The sequence below is a fragment of the Cryptomeria japonica genome, chromosome 9 (assembly GCF_030272615.1).
Source record: "Cryptomeria japonica chromosome 9, Sugi_1.0, whole genome shotgun sequence".
Taxonomy (NCBI): domain Eukaryota; kingdom Viridiplantae; phylum Streptophyta; class Pinopsida; order Cupressales; family Cupressaceae; genus Cryptomeria; species Cryptomeria japonica.
This window is the reverse complement of record NC_081413.1, coordinates 252,304,952-252,322,706: the sequence shown is the minus strand read 5'-3', so window position 1 is coordinate 252,322,706 and position 17,755 is coordinate 252,304,952.

Genomic DNA, 17,755 nt, shown 5'->3' with positions numbered 1-17,755 from the left:
ACACAAGAAGAAAACATGACAAACCAACATATCAGACAAATCAAATAAGTCCAAAATCAAAATCCAACTATGTCAAAATCCCACAAGGATTCAAATACATCTCCAAAGAAAGGTGGTTCTTTTATGCAACTCTTAAAGATATCCCTAAAGGATTTGGCTAAGAAAGATCAAAACCGTGCACCTATGTCTAGAAATGGCTCATCCCTCCATAAGAAAACTGACTCTCCAAAGGCATCTATTCCTACACCTCTTGAAAACTTACAATAACCTTCCATAGCATCCTCACCAAAGAATACATCCAAAGATGAAGTTCCCCAAGGGATATCCATAATGGCCATCAAACATATTTCAGAGGATCCTATTCAAAGCTCATCTCCTTCATATCCAAGCATTGATTCCTTGCAACATCCCCATAACGCTCCCTTGCAAATTGAATTCATCATTCATAGAACGCTCGTTAAACGTGTCCTAATAGATGGAGGAGTTGGCTTAAGCATTTTCTCTTTGAGTCTAGTTCATTCTCTAGGTTATTCAAAAGAAGCAGTTGATCCCCTGAAAAAGATCACATTTAAAGCATATGATGAAGAAGAACATTCCTCTAAAGGAATTGTGATATTACCCATCAGCGTGGGACCTTTACAAAAAGACACAGCATGCCAAGTTTTTGACTTTGACCTACCATACAACCTACTATTGGGAAGACCATGGATACATGACATGCAAGTTATTCCATCAACATGTCATCAGTGCCTGAAATTTCCATACAATGGGCAGGAAATCGTGATCTCCGCAAACTCAAATCCAGTGCAATGTTGTAGTAATCTAAAATCAGCTCAAGAGGTCATTGTTTCACATAACAAAGAGGCAGCATATCCAAGCATACAATCCTAGGAACAATCATTTGTATCAATTTTGTCAAACATGGAAAAACAAATGCAGCTAAAAGATCGAGGGAATGGAGATATTTGCTATCATGGAAAAACAAACAAGAGCAACTTGAAATTGAAAGGGAAGAAGTGCATGTAGGTGTCAATATAGTTCACACGTATGCAGTACAAATGTTAGGAACTAGTCCACTTGAATCAAGATCACATTCGGTTGACTTGGACTTAATCAAGGATTATCGGGAGATACTTGCGCGAGGTCATTCTGACAAGAGTGTTGTTCTAGACATGGAAATACATATTGAAAGCTTTGACATCTCTATCATGACCCCTAATATCTTTGACATAATTAAACATGAGGATCCTTTATCCTTAATCCATCCTGAACCTATGGATTGGGAAAATGAAGGACATGCCATCACTGATACCTTTTTCGAATGACCATGCCATATCTATATATCTTAATGAAAACAAACCCGCAACAACTTTCACCAAGGATTCCAGTAACGTATCTTCAAGTCAAGTGAGTGTTAAATCTCCTAGTCGCAAAAGTGAAAATCAAGAAAATAATATCAGGTCTAATGCTGAAAACCATTTATTGTCAATATTAGACCGCGAAAAAATAAAAAGAAAGGATGCATCTAACAGTGAAAACCTCCTCGAGGCACCGGAAGATGGAAGATTTGACACCTTACCTGAATTTTATCAAGAGAAGTCATCTATCTCGATAGAACCAACAAAGGCAGTTACCATTGGCACAACTAATCTATATCCAGGAACTTCTCTATCAAAACTAGCAAGGCAAAAATATTTGGAACCCTTCAAAAGATGGAAAATCAATTTTACCTGGTCATATACAGACACTCCAGGGTTTGATCCATATCTTACAATACATCATCCAAATATTAGTCCAGGAGCAAGCATCAATAATAGAACACAGCATGGATCAGGAGCAGGCATTCTATTCATCACACCACAAGGTCATATAATCTCAAAAGCATACAAATTAAGCTTTCCATGCACCAACAATATAATAGAGTATGAAGCTTTGGTTATAGATATCAAAATGGCTATACAATGAAACATTACACAACTTCAAGTCTTTGGAGACTCTCAGCTCGTCATCAATCAAATCAATGACGATTATCAAACAAAGGACAAAAATTTAATGCCTTATAAAAAGATAGTTGATGATATGAAGAAATACTTTGTAGAAATAACTTTTCAGCAGATTCCAAGGAATGACAACAAATCAGCAGATGCCATGGCTACACTTGCTTCTCTCCTTCAAACACAAGAAACTCAACAGCGTTATGAATTCCTGGTGGAAGAGTTGTTTTACCTTGCTCATAATTGTCCTAATTCCCAAACTATTTGTCACCTTGTTGGGCATGATTCCTCTTGTTATGGTCAAACTTACACATACCTGAAAGATAACACCTTACCTCCCGACTTATCAAAAAATCAAAAGAGAAACTTCATTCGCCAATCCTCCCATTTTACTCTTGTCACGGATACCCTATTTAAACGAGGTCTAGATGGTACTCTTTTAAGATGTCTAGAACAAGAAGAATCTAAGAAGGCCTTACATGAAGTCCATAACAGTATTTGTGGCACTCATTCAAGTGGTCTTACCCTTTCAAAAAAACTCATACGCTTGGGCTATTATTGGTCGACTATGGAACGAGATTCTTTTCAAATAGCTCAAACATGCAAACAATGTCAAATCCATGGGAATTTGATTCATGCACCAACACAAGAACTTCATGCTTTGGCAACATCTTGGCCTTTTTGTCAATGGGGTCTTGATTTAGTAGGAAAGATAAGTCCTTCTTCATCTAATGGTCACAAATTTATCCTTGTGACTACAGAATATTTCACAAAATGGATTGAGGCAGTACCTCACAAATATCACAGGAAAACAAATTGTTGCATTTATCTTGAACTACATCATCTGTCACTATGGAATACCAATAACCATTATCACTAATAATGGGCAACCGTTCAAAAATCATGATGTACAAGAGCTATGTGGGAAATTCAAGATCCAACACAGATTTTCCACAACCTACTATCCACAAGGGAATGGACAAGCAGAAGCATCAAATAAAACTATTTTGAAAATCCTCAAAAAGACAGTGAACGATGTTGGAAAAGATTGGCATATTCAATTAAACCCCGCTCTATGGGCCTACCGTACTAGTATCCACACACAAACAAGTGTCACACCTTTCTCTCTTGTTTATGGATCAGAAGCAATACTACCAATAGAAGTAGAGATACCTTCTCTACGAGTATCATTAAAAGGTATTATCCCAAATGAAGAACAACAAGTTTCTAGATTGCAGGAGTTAGAATTGATCCACGAATGAAGACAAAATGTCTTTGATCATTTAAAGGTATATCAGCAAAGAATGTGCCAAAGTTATAATCACAGGGTCAAACCACGAGTCTTTCAAGTTGGGGAACTAGTACTAAACGACAATCCACACAACCAGTCAGATCGAGAAAAGAAAGGAAAGTTTGAACCAAACTGGTTAGGTCTGTTTGTGGTCACAATAGTATTTGGGTTAGGAGCATATCAGTTATCAACGCGGGATGGAGATCAGCTCGACGAACCCATCAATAGCATGCATTTGAAGAAATTTTATGTCTGAAAAAAGCAGAAAAATCAAAAACAGTGAAAAAGCAAAAAAATTCAAATCCAAAAATAGAAAAAGCAGAAAATCCAAAAAAAAATCAAATATGAGAAAAAGTGCAATAAAAACAAATGGTAAAAACCTAGCAAACTAGCGCTATCTATCTGCTAGCTCATCCATCTATTAGTTCTTGCATCCATCCACTTGCATTCTTTTCCATCAACGTTTTTCATATGCATAATAAAGCCTTGTACATACGCAGGCATCCCGGGTGGCTTCTTGCCATGGTTTGGATCATTGGGTATATCATACTGAATTTGTTTCTAGGCTTGGGGTAAAATTTTGCACCTAGCTGGGGGCAAAAATTTTAATCATTTTGAGCTTAATCAAACAAGTAGAACAAACAGTTAGACAACTCTTATCAAGCGAAAACTGAGACATATCCAACTTTGAAGACGAGATCAAATTATGAACCATCAAACCATCATATATCAGTCTAAGCGCATTCACACACATTTCAATAGATGATATCTTTTGGATAATGATTTTAACATGATTGATCAACTTTTCTATCCTGATTTTCGCTATCATGATTTCTGAGTAACTCCAGGATGTCTCTGACAAGAGGAACAAGGAAGGAACATGATATTTTTCTTGTATGTTGTCTATAAATTAATCATTAATATGTGCAAATTTGTCTCAGGATGTGATCATCAGAGTATCATCGAAGATATTTTTCATTTGCGTATTGAAATGATTAATACTATCTATTTTACGCAAGCAACGCTCAGGTCATCTTGGTTCAATTATACCTCGATGTTTGTGCTAACTTGTCATATCAAAATCTAGGAAATTCGTGCTCAGGTCATCATGGTTTAATTATACCATCGATGTTTGCACTTACTTCCCATATTTTTAAAAGCTCAATGATGACAAAATGCAATAACCCAGTGACTGGTCCGGTCGTCGCGTTGCATTTCATTTTCATTAGCTTTGCATTTAGCTTGCATAGGATCCTGCATGCTCCTTTTATACAAGGTTAAATCTATCGCATGAATCATCAAGGTATCATCATAAGTGTATACGCAATCAAACTGATGACTCATCTCCATCCAAATATTATTGACCCAACGAAAATCTTATATTTCCCCCCTCAACAAAACCAACATCAGCATATCTAAATCTTCCTGCAACTTGATATCAACAAATTGTCAGTTCTTTACTCAATCAATTGTATCGATTCTATTAATCAATCGCATCTAAATCGATTCTCTTATGTCTTATACAGGATGTATCTTTCCAGAAACCAGACGTTTTCATCGTGTCTTATACAGGATATATTGATCCTAAAACCAGACGCTTTTATCATCTTTGTCTTATACATGAGGTGTCATTCCTGAAACCAGACTGAATCTCGATCTTATAAATCTAATCAATTAAGCTTTATCAATAATCAAGAACCACATCACCATGATCGTAGAAATCGCATTTTCATCAACCACAGTTGCAGAAATCAAATCATTTCTAATCGAGATATCAATTTCACAAAGATCAAAACACTGCAAAGGTCAATTATCTCAATTAATCTCCCAAGGGGGCATCATCGTATCGGAATTTATCAATCAATAGTTAGGGAATCCTATCAAACCAATATCATCATCAAAATGAGATTATTCTTTGAATCAACGCGTCATCACACTTCGTTTCAAAGAGGGGCAAAATGTATACAACTAAAAATGGTTTGAAGATAATTAATTAAATAAGCAATTATTTAATTAATCCCCCTTCCTAATTTAATTAAATTTATTAAGCAGTTTGATTAAATTCCCCTTTCATCTACTTATTAATAAATTTAAGGATTTATTTAATAGGTTCATTTCATAATCCCCTTTGATTAATTAATTCAATTTAATTAATCCTCTCCCCACTTCAATTAATTATTCTAATACCCTAATTAATTAAAACAAATCAATTTATGAGTTGTTGAGAATTAATTAGTCTTTTCTTATTATTTGAATTTTTAAATTCAAATTACCCACATGCCTCCCAACTTCTAACCACCTAACCTAACCATCCCTCTAGCCTAACCCATTCCACCTAACCTAACCATCCCTCTAGCCTAACCCATTCCACCTAACCTTGGGTTTGCCTAACCCTATCCTATCTTGCACATCCTAACCTCCTATGGTGTGGATATTTTCTTCTTGAGACACATGGCACTTTGGCCATGTCTCCTCTCTTGGACACTTGCCCTTTTATGAGCAAAGCTCCTTGACACTTGTCACCACAGAGATGACAAGTGTCTCTTCCTCCAACCTCTTCTCCAACCTCCTCCAATTTCACCCTTGATATCTTCAAACTCAATCTTGACTGTTGATTCTTGCCACCTCACCCCTGGCCTCGAAAATCCTATAAATATCCCCCATTTTGGAGCAATAAGGATCCCATCTCATTCGCAATTTATGCATTGTTACTATAAGCATATCCATTCTAGCATATCATTTGAGCATTGTTATTATAGGTAATTGCATCTTAGATTTAGTTTAATTTGATCATTTTCTAGCATAATTACATCATCATCATAGCTTAAATCATGCATATCATTATCTTAATTAGTCTCTTAGATCAATCTAGCATAATCAATCTCATCTTTGCACATCATTATCATTTCAAATCCTCCATTTAGGTGTAGTCAAGTCACTGGGATTGCTTATCCAAATCTGAGAGCAAATCCATACTCGCATCTCTTAGGAGGCGATAGATCGCTTTGTCATGGTTTTATCTTTCTTTTTCTTATGATTTGCTAACCATGCTTGTAATCATCTATTGAGTGTTTTGTGTTGCAGCTGCAGGTATCACACTTCTCACAAAGCATGACAATAGTTACTGTCGGTTTATTCAAAATAGGAGCTGAACTACCCAAAATATCTTTCCCTTTAGAACTGTCTGGGATGGTGGATGTTGTTGCTTTTACAAATTCTTCTTGGAATGTGAGAAAATCAGGATTCTTTTAGAAGAATTTGGTCCAACCATCCTTGGTCTCATTTACTACCTCATTTACCCTACCCATCATTAGGCTTATTTGTCAAGGTTGTCTACTAAAAATTGTTATGTTTACAACATCAATGCATAGTTTAATTTCCTCATTGTTTATTGAACCACACATACCCAAAAGTTATACTTCCTTAATTTCTCTATGCCTCTTGACTGCATCAAGTTTTCTAGAATCTAATTTATTGTACAATGAAAGAGGAATTTCCTTCAAAATTTCAACTATGGCTTTCTTATATATATCTATGTATAACAAAATTGCCTATTCAATCTCATTCTGCTCTTAATCCTCTAAATATTCATAATAAATGGATACATTCTTCAAAATTTCATCCTTGGTTATTTCATCAATCAATTCAGCACAGGTCATTATATCCTTACCAGATTCAGTAGCATCATCACTCTTCTTCTTGTTCTTGTGGGTTGTTGGAGTGGATGTGATTGGTTTCCTCTTCTGAATAGGTTTCCTTGCCGGAGGTGGGGGCGCAGTAGGTTTTGTTACTTTTCTCACAAGTTTCCTCCTTGGCTCCACCTTCTTCTCCTCTATCGGAGGCTAGTCAACTTTCTTTCTTTGTACCCTTCTGAATTCTAGAGGTTCATTATCCTCTGGATTAGACTCAAAAGTGACAGAAGAAATGAAAGTTTGGGGCCTCTTTGCCTCAGGAGCACTAACCATTGCCAGTTCCTTTGTCATTTTGGATCCAGAACCCAGTTCAGTGTCTATCTTACGGATTACATTCTGTAAAAATGCAGACATCTTATCAATTTTATTTTCTCTTCTTTTCATGTCGAAGCCAATATTGACTTCAAGAGCCTTTTCCTCGGCAGTACCAAAGTGTTCTATCTTATCATCCAATGGAGCTTCAAGCAGCATTTTTACATAAAGTTCAAAAATGATATCATCCACTTCATATCCAAGCTCAATGACCCATATGGTCCTAGGTTCTACTGCCTCCATAAGAGTTTCAGCAGTCTTTACCATAAAACAGATATCAATGGAGTACTTCTCCACAATGTGCTTTGGTATTCTATCCCTTTGTCTCATATTTTCCTGAAATGTTTTGAAATAGCCCCAAAGCTTGGCATCCCTTCCGGTACCAAGACTAGTGATTGCTTCCTTGATTTGCATACCTACTGGTATGTCATGAGGCCAATGCTTCTTCCCTAGACCCAGTAGCTCATTTATGAAGTAAAGAATTAAACAAACAATGTGATTTCCAAACCTAAAAGTTCCTTTCTTAACACTCTTAATCTTTCCAAGATTCAACATTAGTTCACTTCTCAGCCATTCACACAAATCATACTTCTCTTTATTCTTTAACATTTGATAAGCAGCATGGATGCAGGAACTAGCAACAAAGTTCAATCGACTTGATTGAGTTACCTTATAGCCGATTCTCATGCTGACAAATTTCACATCAATGTCTTTGATGGTGTTGACCCTCATAGATCTTCCATCATGGGTTGCGTCGGTTAGCTTCTCAACCGCAGTGGTGGAAATTTACTTCCCAAGTTCTTGTCTAACTTTGGGTAAGCCGATGACTACTTGAATTGCTTCCTTTATGATCATGTAGGGTCAATCCAGCCAGATGAACTCATTGTGAATATGTACGGGATACCGGTTAACCCTAGATCCTCGATGATCTTATATTTTGGCTTGATTGTTCTGGAGCTTCCCAATATCACATATTGATACATGTCCTTTATTTCTTTTGTACCTAGATCCTCCAAGGTGTAGTGAATATATGCCCTTACATCTTCAACATACATCACACCGTCGAGAACCATAGAGAATGTGCCCGCAAAGTCTTCTTTCTTAGCTATCTAGGGAAGTTCCTTGAAAACGGGTCTTAGCCTATCCTTAACTTCAACAATTGTGGGATTTGCAATGAAAGTAGGAGAAGATGATTTGGATGCCATTTCGAAGAAATGCCTGAAAATGATCGTCGATGTGAAGATTTGATTGCTTCTCAAATGAATACTAGAAATCCTTTCTAAATGTCTTTTCTCACTCTTAATCACCTAAAATTTGCCTTTGCTTTGCTCTGGATTGCTTGAATGTTGGGTGAGTGAAAATGAATTCACTTTCCTCTTTTATTAGCGAGTAAACCCTAATCCTTCACTATCATAAATGCTTCACGATGTACCCTACTGGATGTCGGTTTCATAGTTTTATGTTGGGTAAACCTTCATCAATGATTAAGACAACTCTCTAGATCTCTTCCAGATCTCTTTCAGATCTTCTCCAAGGAATATGCAAGATTTACAATAGATTTGACAACCCCTAAAGCGTATGCCTCAGTTACCGGTGGAATTTTCTGTCGGTGCAGGAATGCTCTGTTCTACCGGTGGAGTTACTGGTGTAGATCCATCTCCACTTGGTTCTTCAGACTTTCTAACCCATCTCTTGGTGTGATCTTGTTGTATTTCATCTACCTTTGGCTTTCCTTTCTCATTTGATTTATCATTGCTAACCGGTTGAGTCTTGCTTCTGCAGTACTTAGCAAAATGACCTATTTTGTTGCATGCATAACATGTAGCATTGTTCTTTTAAATTTCTTTAAAATATCTGGTTCCATTCCTTGACCTACATTTATTAGCCAAATGACCAAACTTTCCACATGCATGACATGTGACATTCATTCTGCAATCTTCTGATTTATGACCATATTTCTTACAATTTGTGCATTGACCGGGAATAGAATTGTAGTTTTGAATTGCTCTATTTCTACATTGTTTAGCCATATTCCCAAATTTATTAGAAACAAAGCATCTACCATTGAATTTATAAGCATTATATTGTCTTCTCGGTTTCCTCTAATCTGATGAGTTCTGCATACCGGTTGTCTGATCTTCATTTGCAGTATCGGAGCTTTCACCTTGTACAAATCCAAGTCCTCTAGAATCATCATTCTACTTTTTTATTTTCAATAAGTCATTCAACTGTGCAGCACTAATCCTAAATTTTTCTTTATACTCACTTGCAGTAGTCAGATCATCTCTCAGAGTAGTTATTTGTCTTTCAAGCTCTTGTTCATTATTTCGGGAGTGTACCAAATCAGTTCTCAACAGATTATTCTCATGAGTCAATCTACCACATTCATCAAATTTGTTCTTTAAAGATGTAACAAGATTTTCTTCCTTCTTCTTTTTGTCCTCAATATCTTTTGACAACCTCATAGTCAGATCTTGCATTTCATTCTTCATGAGCATGTTTGTTTGACTCAAATTCTGGCATTGTTCCTTAAATGCATTTTTCTCTTCATCATCCTGGTTTTGCAAAAGTTCCTTTCTCTTGGCTTGAGCCGATGATAATCTTTCTTACAGGACAAGAATGAATTCATTAGCAAAATTCAATTCATCTTGCAATTTTAAATTCTTCATCCTTTCAGCATCATAATCCTCAAGAGCCATCTCAAGTTACTTCTCCATAGCCATGTTCAATGATTCTGGTTTTAGGATCTTCCTCAAGTTGTTAAACTTTTTCTGAAGAACCAGGCTTTGATAGCAATTGTTGGGATCCAATAACACTAAGAGGGGGGGGGTGAATCATTGTTTTGTAGGTAAAATATGATTTTACCTTTTTATAACATACACATATAAATAGGTAAATGAAGAAACATATAACTTGAAGCAAATAAACCATCCACATAAATGAACATCATAACACATAGAATTTATACGTGGAAAACCTCAGAGGAAAAACCACGGTGGGATTTGTGACCCACAATATCAATTCACTGGCCATATGAAAGATATTACATAAAATGGGGGCCTGCACATGCAGGAAGGCACACTGCCTAGAGCACACTGCTCATCACAAAAGAGTCTCACTGACTACAAACTTCTGCTGAAATAAAATAGTAATAATGAACTCACAAAATGCATCTGCTATGCCAAAAAGAGTTTCGGTTATAGTTCTGCTCTATACCGGTTCATAAACCCTGAACACTTCTACCGGTATCTCCTCTCCTCAAAGAATATTCTCCAAACTATTTACAGATCATTTCATGATATAAAATTTGCATACAAATGATCTACATACATATACTTCGCATTACACAGTCTCCTATATCCTTATTCCAATTCTGTCACATATATATATCTATATATATATATATATATATATATATATAATGACCTTAACAAATTGACCTATATACCCTTCACAAACAATATACCTTATGTCAGCTTACAATACATACAATGTCGGCCTTAATAATTACAAAATGATTTTACAAATAAAACTTCCTTCGGGTCCAAGACTGATGTCGGCTTCACTAAAGTGTTGGATGTCATTGTCGATGTCGGTGTAACCCTGGATTCTCCAATGTCGGTGTCTACCAGTGAATGCCTCCTAATATCGGTGTATGCCAGTGTATGCTTCCTTATGAATATTGTTGTCATGTTGCCATCAATGACAACATATAAATCCAACGAGTGTCTATTTCAAGATGATATAATTCTTTTCTAATTTGGATAAATAATTAAGAAAAAAGGTGGTGGGAATTGGAAAGAGTTATATTTCAGCACACACAACTTTTCAACTTTATTTACAAATATATATTTATAAAAAATACTTAAAAATATATCCATGCACTAAAGTTTCAAGTTATCAATATACAAAAAAACTTCAAAAAAAAAAAAGTAAAATTTACTAAATAAAGTGGGATGGCTTATGTAACTTCAATTTCAGCATTTTTTCAGCAACTAAATTATAGTGTTTACTTTATAAAAAACTACATTCAAATAATTTTTAAATTTTTTGTTAAAATTACAAACATAAAATAGACATAATAATAAAAAATTTATTAGTTTACATCATTTCAAAATTCAAAACATATATTTCACTTTCTAGTTATTTAATTTAAAAAGTTGAATGAAAATTTACCATTTCCTTTACAAAAGTGTGACACAGCTTTGTACTTTTACTAACCTTTAACTTTGTTGTCTTATCTCCAAGAACTATGATGCATTTCATGCATAATAGGAGATAAGCTCCACTTACCAGTGGGAGTTGATCCTTGTCACTCTACATCCTGCAATGCATCAATGTGGCTCCCCTGTTTGAGCAATATATCTTCAACCAGGCGCATGTGATCCGGTTGGGGCACATTCATTGTCGGTCATCTCTTCAAATGTTGACTGCATCTTTATCCTGTGGGAGTCATGTTGTTTGACATCCACACATCAGACCGGTGACGTGTACATACTTCTCCTCCAGTGTTGATCTGATTTTTTATAATATTTTGCCTCTTCATCAAAATCAACATCCAAGCATCTTGCTCACCCTGCTTGTACACTGGTTAGAAGCTTTCTAGTTGGCAACCACTCACTGTCAACACATCACTACCAATTGATATCCTCTCCGTATTGGTGATAGACTATATCAGTAACCTGTCCATATCTTCAACACAAGTCAAGCACTAACTTGTGTACCGGTGACTCCAATGGTCATTGTATTGAATGACACTATCTCCCTTACCGTGGCCTACAACACTAGGTGATATCAAAGACATCACATCTAGTATGCATCAATGACAGTTTTGCACATACATCTCTTATACCGGTAGCCATCCTCTATCGGTTGACATCAATGACAACACAATGCCAACAATCTCCCTCTTTGGCATTGATGTCAACACATGTAGTATCTGGCATACTACATATTCTCTATCCCTCTTGTGTGATCCATGGATTCTCACACATGCAGTATGCAGTATACTACAGAATATTTCTCCCCCTTTGACAACAATGGCAAAGAGCACTATCAAGGTTTCTCTCCTCCGTGTATTTACCAGTCACTGTCAGATATTTTTCTCCTCTTTTTTCTCTACCGAATGCATCTTCTCCTTTGATCATCATACCTTGCATCCTCTCAATCTCACAGCATTTGAGATGGAGGGCTCGACCATCAACTGACACCAATTGAGCATACAAAATTGATACTAATTGTTTAAGCACTCAATTGCAGAAGGATGTGTCAGTGAATATTGCTTGCCTCCCAGTCAAACTGCATCATCTCCCACCAGATATCAAATTTTCTTTAGAATCAAGTGTGATTGTGTTATGAGTGCAACCATTTGGAAAAGTAGATACCCTTAATCATGAAATTTTCTTGGGTATTCCTACAACAATTTCCATCTTCTGCAGTTGATGCAACTGGTACACCTTAAGTTCAAGCATGTCAGGCCTGCTTCATAAGCACTTGAACTCCCCCTGAGTCATACATCTCACGTCCTTATTGTTGACCAGGTTCAATATCGAGGCTCCAATCATCTCCATATATCGATTGAGCTTGTGCAAATGTGATCATCTAATGATCTTTCAAATCCATTATATCCACCACAACCTATGACATGATCTTGGATGTACACAATGCCATACAATACCATCATCATGTCATGAATAAAACCGATCAGCCCAAAACATGCAAGCCTACATGATCAACAATCGGGCCAACATATGTTACTCAGGTCTTCATCAACACCATGTGAGACATAAACTTCTCATTCCATGCTACTGGGGTTTATGCAATGATCTCAAACCTCATTGTCTTACATAACCTGCAAGTACCTATTAGCATTCTTACTAGTAACATCCTACACATACCAATTTCTTGTACCAGGCCATTATATTGTTAGACAGTTCAAATAACCGGAAGACAACTAAGAGGGGGGTGAATCAGTTGCCATGGATTACCGAAACCATTAGTAATTAAAACTTTAATACCAGAACCCAAAACATGAATACCAGAATGCTTAAACCAAAAACCGGAATAACAGATAAACCAATTAAGCATAACCAATAATCACAGAATAAATATCATCCACATGACACCAAGATTTATACGTGGAAAACTCGGTAAAGAGAAAAACAATGGTGGGAAGCCTACCCACAGTCAAATAATACTTCTGCAGTAAGTATGTGAATTACAAATGAGGGGCATGTACTTGCAAGAAGGCCAATAGTCTAGAGCATACTTCTTATCACAAAAGGAGTCTCACTGACTACATAGAAATCCATACTACAATCCAAAGAAATGACTGAACTGCAAAGATAGCTTCTCCTATGCATGAGTATAGTTCCAGTTAAGCTCAATACCGGAGGAATAAATCCTCTTACATAAACCTAGCTTGATCTCCAATGATTGACCAAATCCTCTGCCTAAATGATATTACATTATTCATACATTATATATCCATATCCCATAGCATGATGATCTACAATGAGATCTTACATCATATATATACAAACCCTTGACCATAAACAATCTGGTTGGCCACCAGACAATAAACCAATTACATAATTACAAAAAAAGTCGGCCTTAGACCAAACAAATAATAACCAACCCATAAGACATCTCGAAAACACATCGAGAGGTCCAATCCACATGTTACAGTAAGTCGGTCCGTAACCTAGATCAACTAGGACCCAATTTAGGTCCGCACGCTAAAGCAATGATCCCAATCTGCCAAGTCTCGAACATGATCACCATCAGCATCCTGAATCTCCACCAAAATCCACACCAACACCACTTATGCATATCATCAAATATCTTCATCAAAACTCTGCCAGTGAAACCCTCATTGGAACCACAAACCAAGCTTCCAAGCAAACAGGATAACATTCGATCACCAGATCAAAGCCAACTGACTGAACATGAACATGAGTAAGCCAATTCCATAACCCAAACATATCAGAGCATACCGGATCATGCCAGATCCAAACCAACCAGAAACCACACAACCTACAGAGACCAGAAGAGCATCGGTAAAGCATCCAAAATAGCTAGTGTTGACATCAATGATAGAACATCAATGCAACACATAATCAATTCCTCCAAATGGCCAACAATCTCCCCCTTTGACATTGATGGAAACACTAGATGTGAAAAAACATCTAAGTACCAAGAAATGCCAAACAAGTCTCCCCCAATGGAAGACAACTAACAATCTCCCACTCAAAGATATAGCAATGAAGTTCTGAAACAAACACCAAACTCCCCCTACAAATAACATCTTTGTAAAGCTCTGTTTTACACATATATCTCTCCCCTTAATGTATACAACCCCTCAAGTCTTTCACATCAATATCTCTCCCCCTTTGACATCAATTCCAGAAATCTGACAAAAATATCAAAACAAAAACATAAACCACTGAATCACAAAGCAGACTACTCCCCCTGAGCAGTAGCATCACCACATCAGTGTCAAAATGAACAATATCTATGATAATACATATCGGACTGATGCCAAAAAGCATCAATCAGTTCTATGTCAAAGGGGCGGAAACCCCTAACCTGTCTCTCAGGTACTCAAATAATTCTTTAGGCAAAGGTTTAGTGAAAATATCTACAATATTCTTTTTAGTGTTCACATAAACCAGTCTAACTTCATTTTCTTCAACCTTCTCCTTCAAAAAGTTATACTTGATAGATATGTGCTTTGTCTTAGAGTGGAATACCAGATTCTTTGATATGTCAATAGTAGTAGAGTTATCATAGTGAATAACTATCGGTCCAGTGCAATGCACTTTGATATCTTTCAACATTTGCTTCATCCATAGAACATGTGTACATTTAGTAGAAGCAGCAACATACTCAGCTTTAGTAGTAGATAAAGAAGTACATGATTGTTTCTTGTTGATCCATGAAACCAATTTCTTTCCAAGAAATAAAACTCCACTGAAAGTACTTTTCTGGTCATCAACATCTTCAGCCCAATCAGCATCTGTATATGCACATAAAGTAAAGTCATCATCCTTAAGGTACCACAAACTATATTCAGATGTACCTTGCAAGTATCTAAAAATCTTTTTCACTACACTCTCATGATTTTCTCTAGGATCACTCTGATATCTAGATGCAATACAAATAACATTCATTATGTTAGCTCTAGTCTAAGTCAAATAAACTAGACCTCCAATCATAGATTTGTATCTTGTAGGATTTACTGGTGCAGAAACATCTTTCCTTGATAATTCCTCACTAGTAACCATAGGAGTACTTACCGGTTTAGAGTCTCCCATACCAAATTTCTTCAACAATTCCCTAGCATACTTAGTTTGACAAATGAAAATACCTTTATCAGTCTGAGTAATCTACAAACCTAAGAAAATTTTCATTTCCCCAATCATAGACATTTCAAATTCTTTCTCCATATTCTTAGAAAATTCTATGCACAACTTATCTTCACCTTCAAAAATGATGTCATCAATAAATACTTCAATAATCAGTATTGTTGGCATTTTTGATGATTATGTTGTGATTCTCATTGATGGACACACATTTGCTATGAGATCACTTTTTGTATGTATGAGTTATGCTCAACCGGTATTTGTTTCAAACCGGTATTATGTTAGTCTTTAGACTATCGGTGTCTTGCCAAAAGTATTTACCAATCTCAAGCGGCATGAGGACCTCAAGCGGTTCGATGATCTCAAGTGGAACGGAGCAAAGGAACCAGAATCGGTAGTTATCATTTCCCTAGTCTTCATTTCTATCAACCAGTAATCTGCTAAACCGGTATTACTCTGAGTTACCAATCGGTAATCTGTTTAATAGTCAAACCGGTATTACCCTGAGTTACCAACCGGTAATCTGTTTGATAGTCAAACTGGTATTACTCTGAGTTACCAACCGGTAATCGATAAAGTTGTATAAACCGGTAATACTCTGTGATGAGTTACCAACCGATATATCCTTGTGATGAGTTACCATCCACCAACACTTTGACGGTGATTTTCTGTCGTGTTACCAAATGTGTCTAGATACAATGAACCTAGGAACTTGCAATGTAATCCTATTGGACCGACATGAAATCAGATTCCTTTTTAGAACATCATGTCTAGGGTTTTAATGTGTGTGTAGCTGTTAGGGTTTGCAGTGGTTGATGAGTTCTTGTATGTGCAATCTTAACAGAAAAGATCAAGTCTATGTGTTGTAACAGAGTGTGGATTTACTTAAGACTAAAGTAATGTTGAAATGCATTAGAAAATGAGCTATCATGGATCTAACCAAGCAGACTGTGCTATTTGCTAGATCATTCACTTGTTGATTACTCACATCTTTGACAAGTTAGAAACCCTTAACCGGGTAGGCCCAGAAAAGCCTTTGTAAATCCTCTAACAAGGTGATTCACATCTATGGATCTAAAATCCTCTCACAAGGTAGTCTTTAATCGGACTTATCTCCTAACAGAGATTGAGATTCCTAACAAGATCTACTCTAGTAAAGAACATTGTATGACCTTAACCGGTCTGGTTACTATTCTGCAGATAGTTACTTGTGAGTTTCATCTCACCGTGGTTTTTCCCATTTGGGTTTCCACGTCAAAATCTCTTGTGTTACGGTGATTGTGCTTCTGTGGGTGAATGCCTTGTTGTTTGGTTTGTATTTGTGTTAATCAGTTTGTTAGCTAAACTATTATACCGGTTTACGACTGATAAAGTGCTTGAGTTCAGTAATTTTTGGTATACTAATTCACCTCCCTCTTAGTATTCATCAAGTATATCATCATCAGTGACCTTATAATATAAATTACTATCAGCATTACTCTTAGTAAAAATAATATTCAAAAGATATTTATCCAACCTTGCATACCAAGCTCTAGGTGCTTTTTTTAATCCATATAAAGTTTTCCTTAACCTGCAAAACATGTTTGTATCATCTGAAAGTGAAAAACCATCAGGTTGCTCAATATAAACTTCTTCATCAAGATCCCCATTCAAAAATGCACACTTAACATCCATCTGATAAACCTTGTAGTTCTTATGGGCAGCATAGGCAAGAAATAATCTTACAGCTTCAATCCTAGTTGCAGGTGTAAAAGTTTCACCATAATCAATTCCTTCCTTCTGAGAATATCCTTTAAAAACCAATAAAGCCTTATTCCTTACAACTTGACCATCCTCATTCAATTTATTCCTAAAAACCCATTTAGTTCAAATCACATTCTTATTTTTATGTCGGGGAACTAAAGTCCATGTATTATTCTTCTCAATCTGATCTAATTCTTCTTTCATAGCTTTCAACCAACATTCATCTTTACATGCTTCAATTACTGATACCAGTTCAACTTGAGAAATTAAACATATCTCATTAGTTGTCAGTCTTCTTCTTTTCATCACTCCATTGTTCTCATCCCCAATGATTTGACCTTCTGAATGATTCAATCTCAC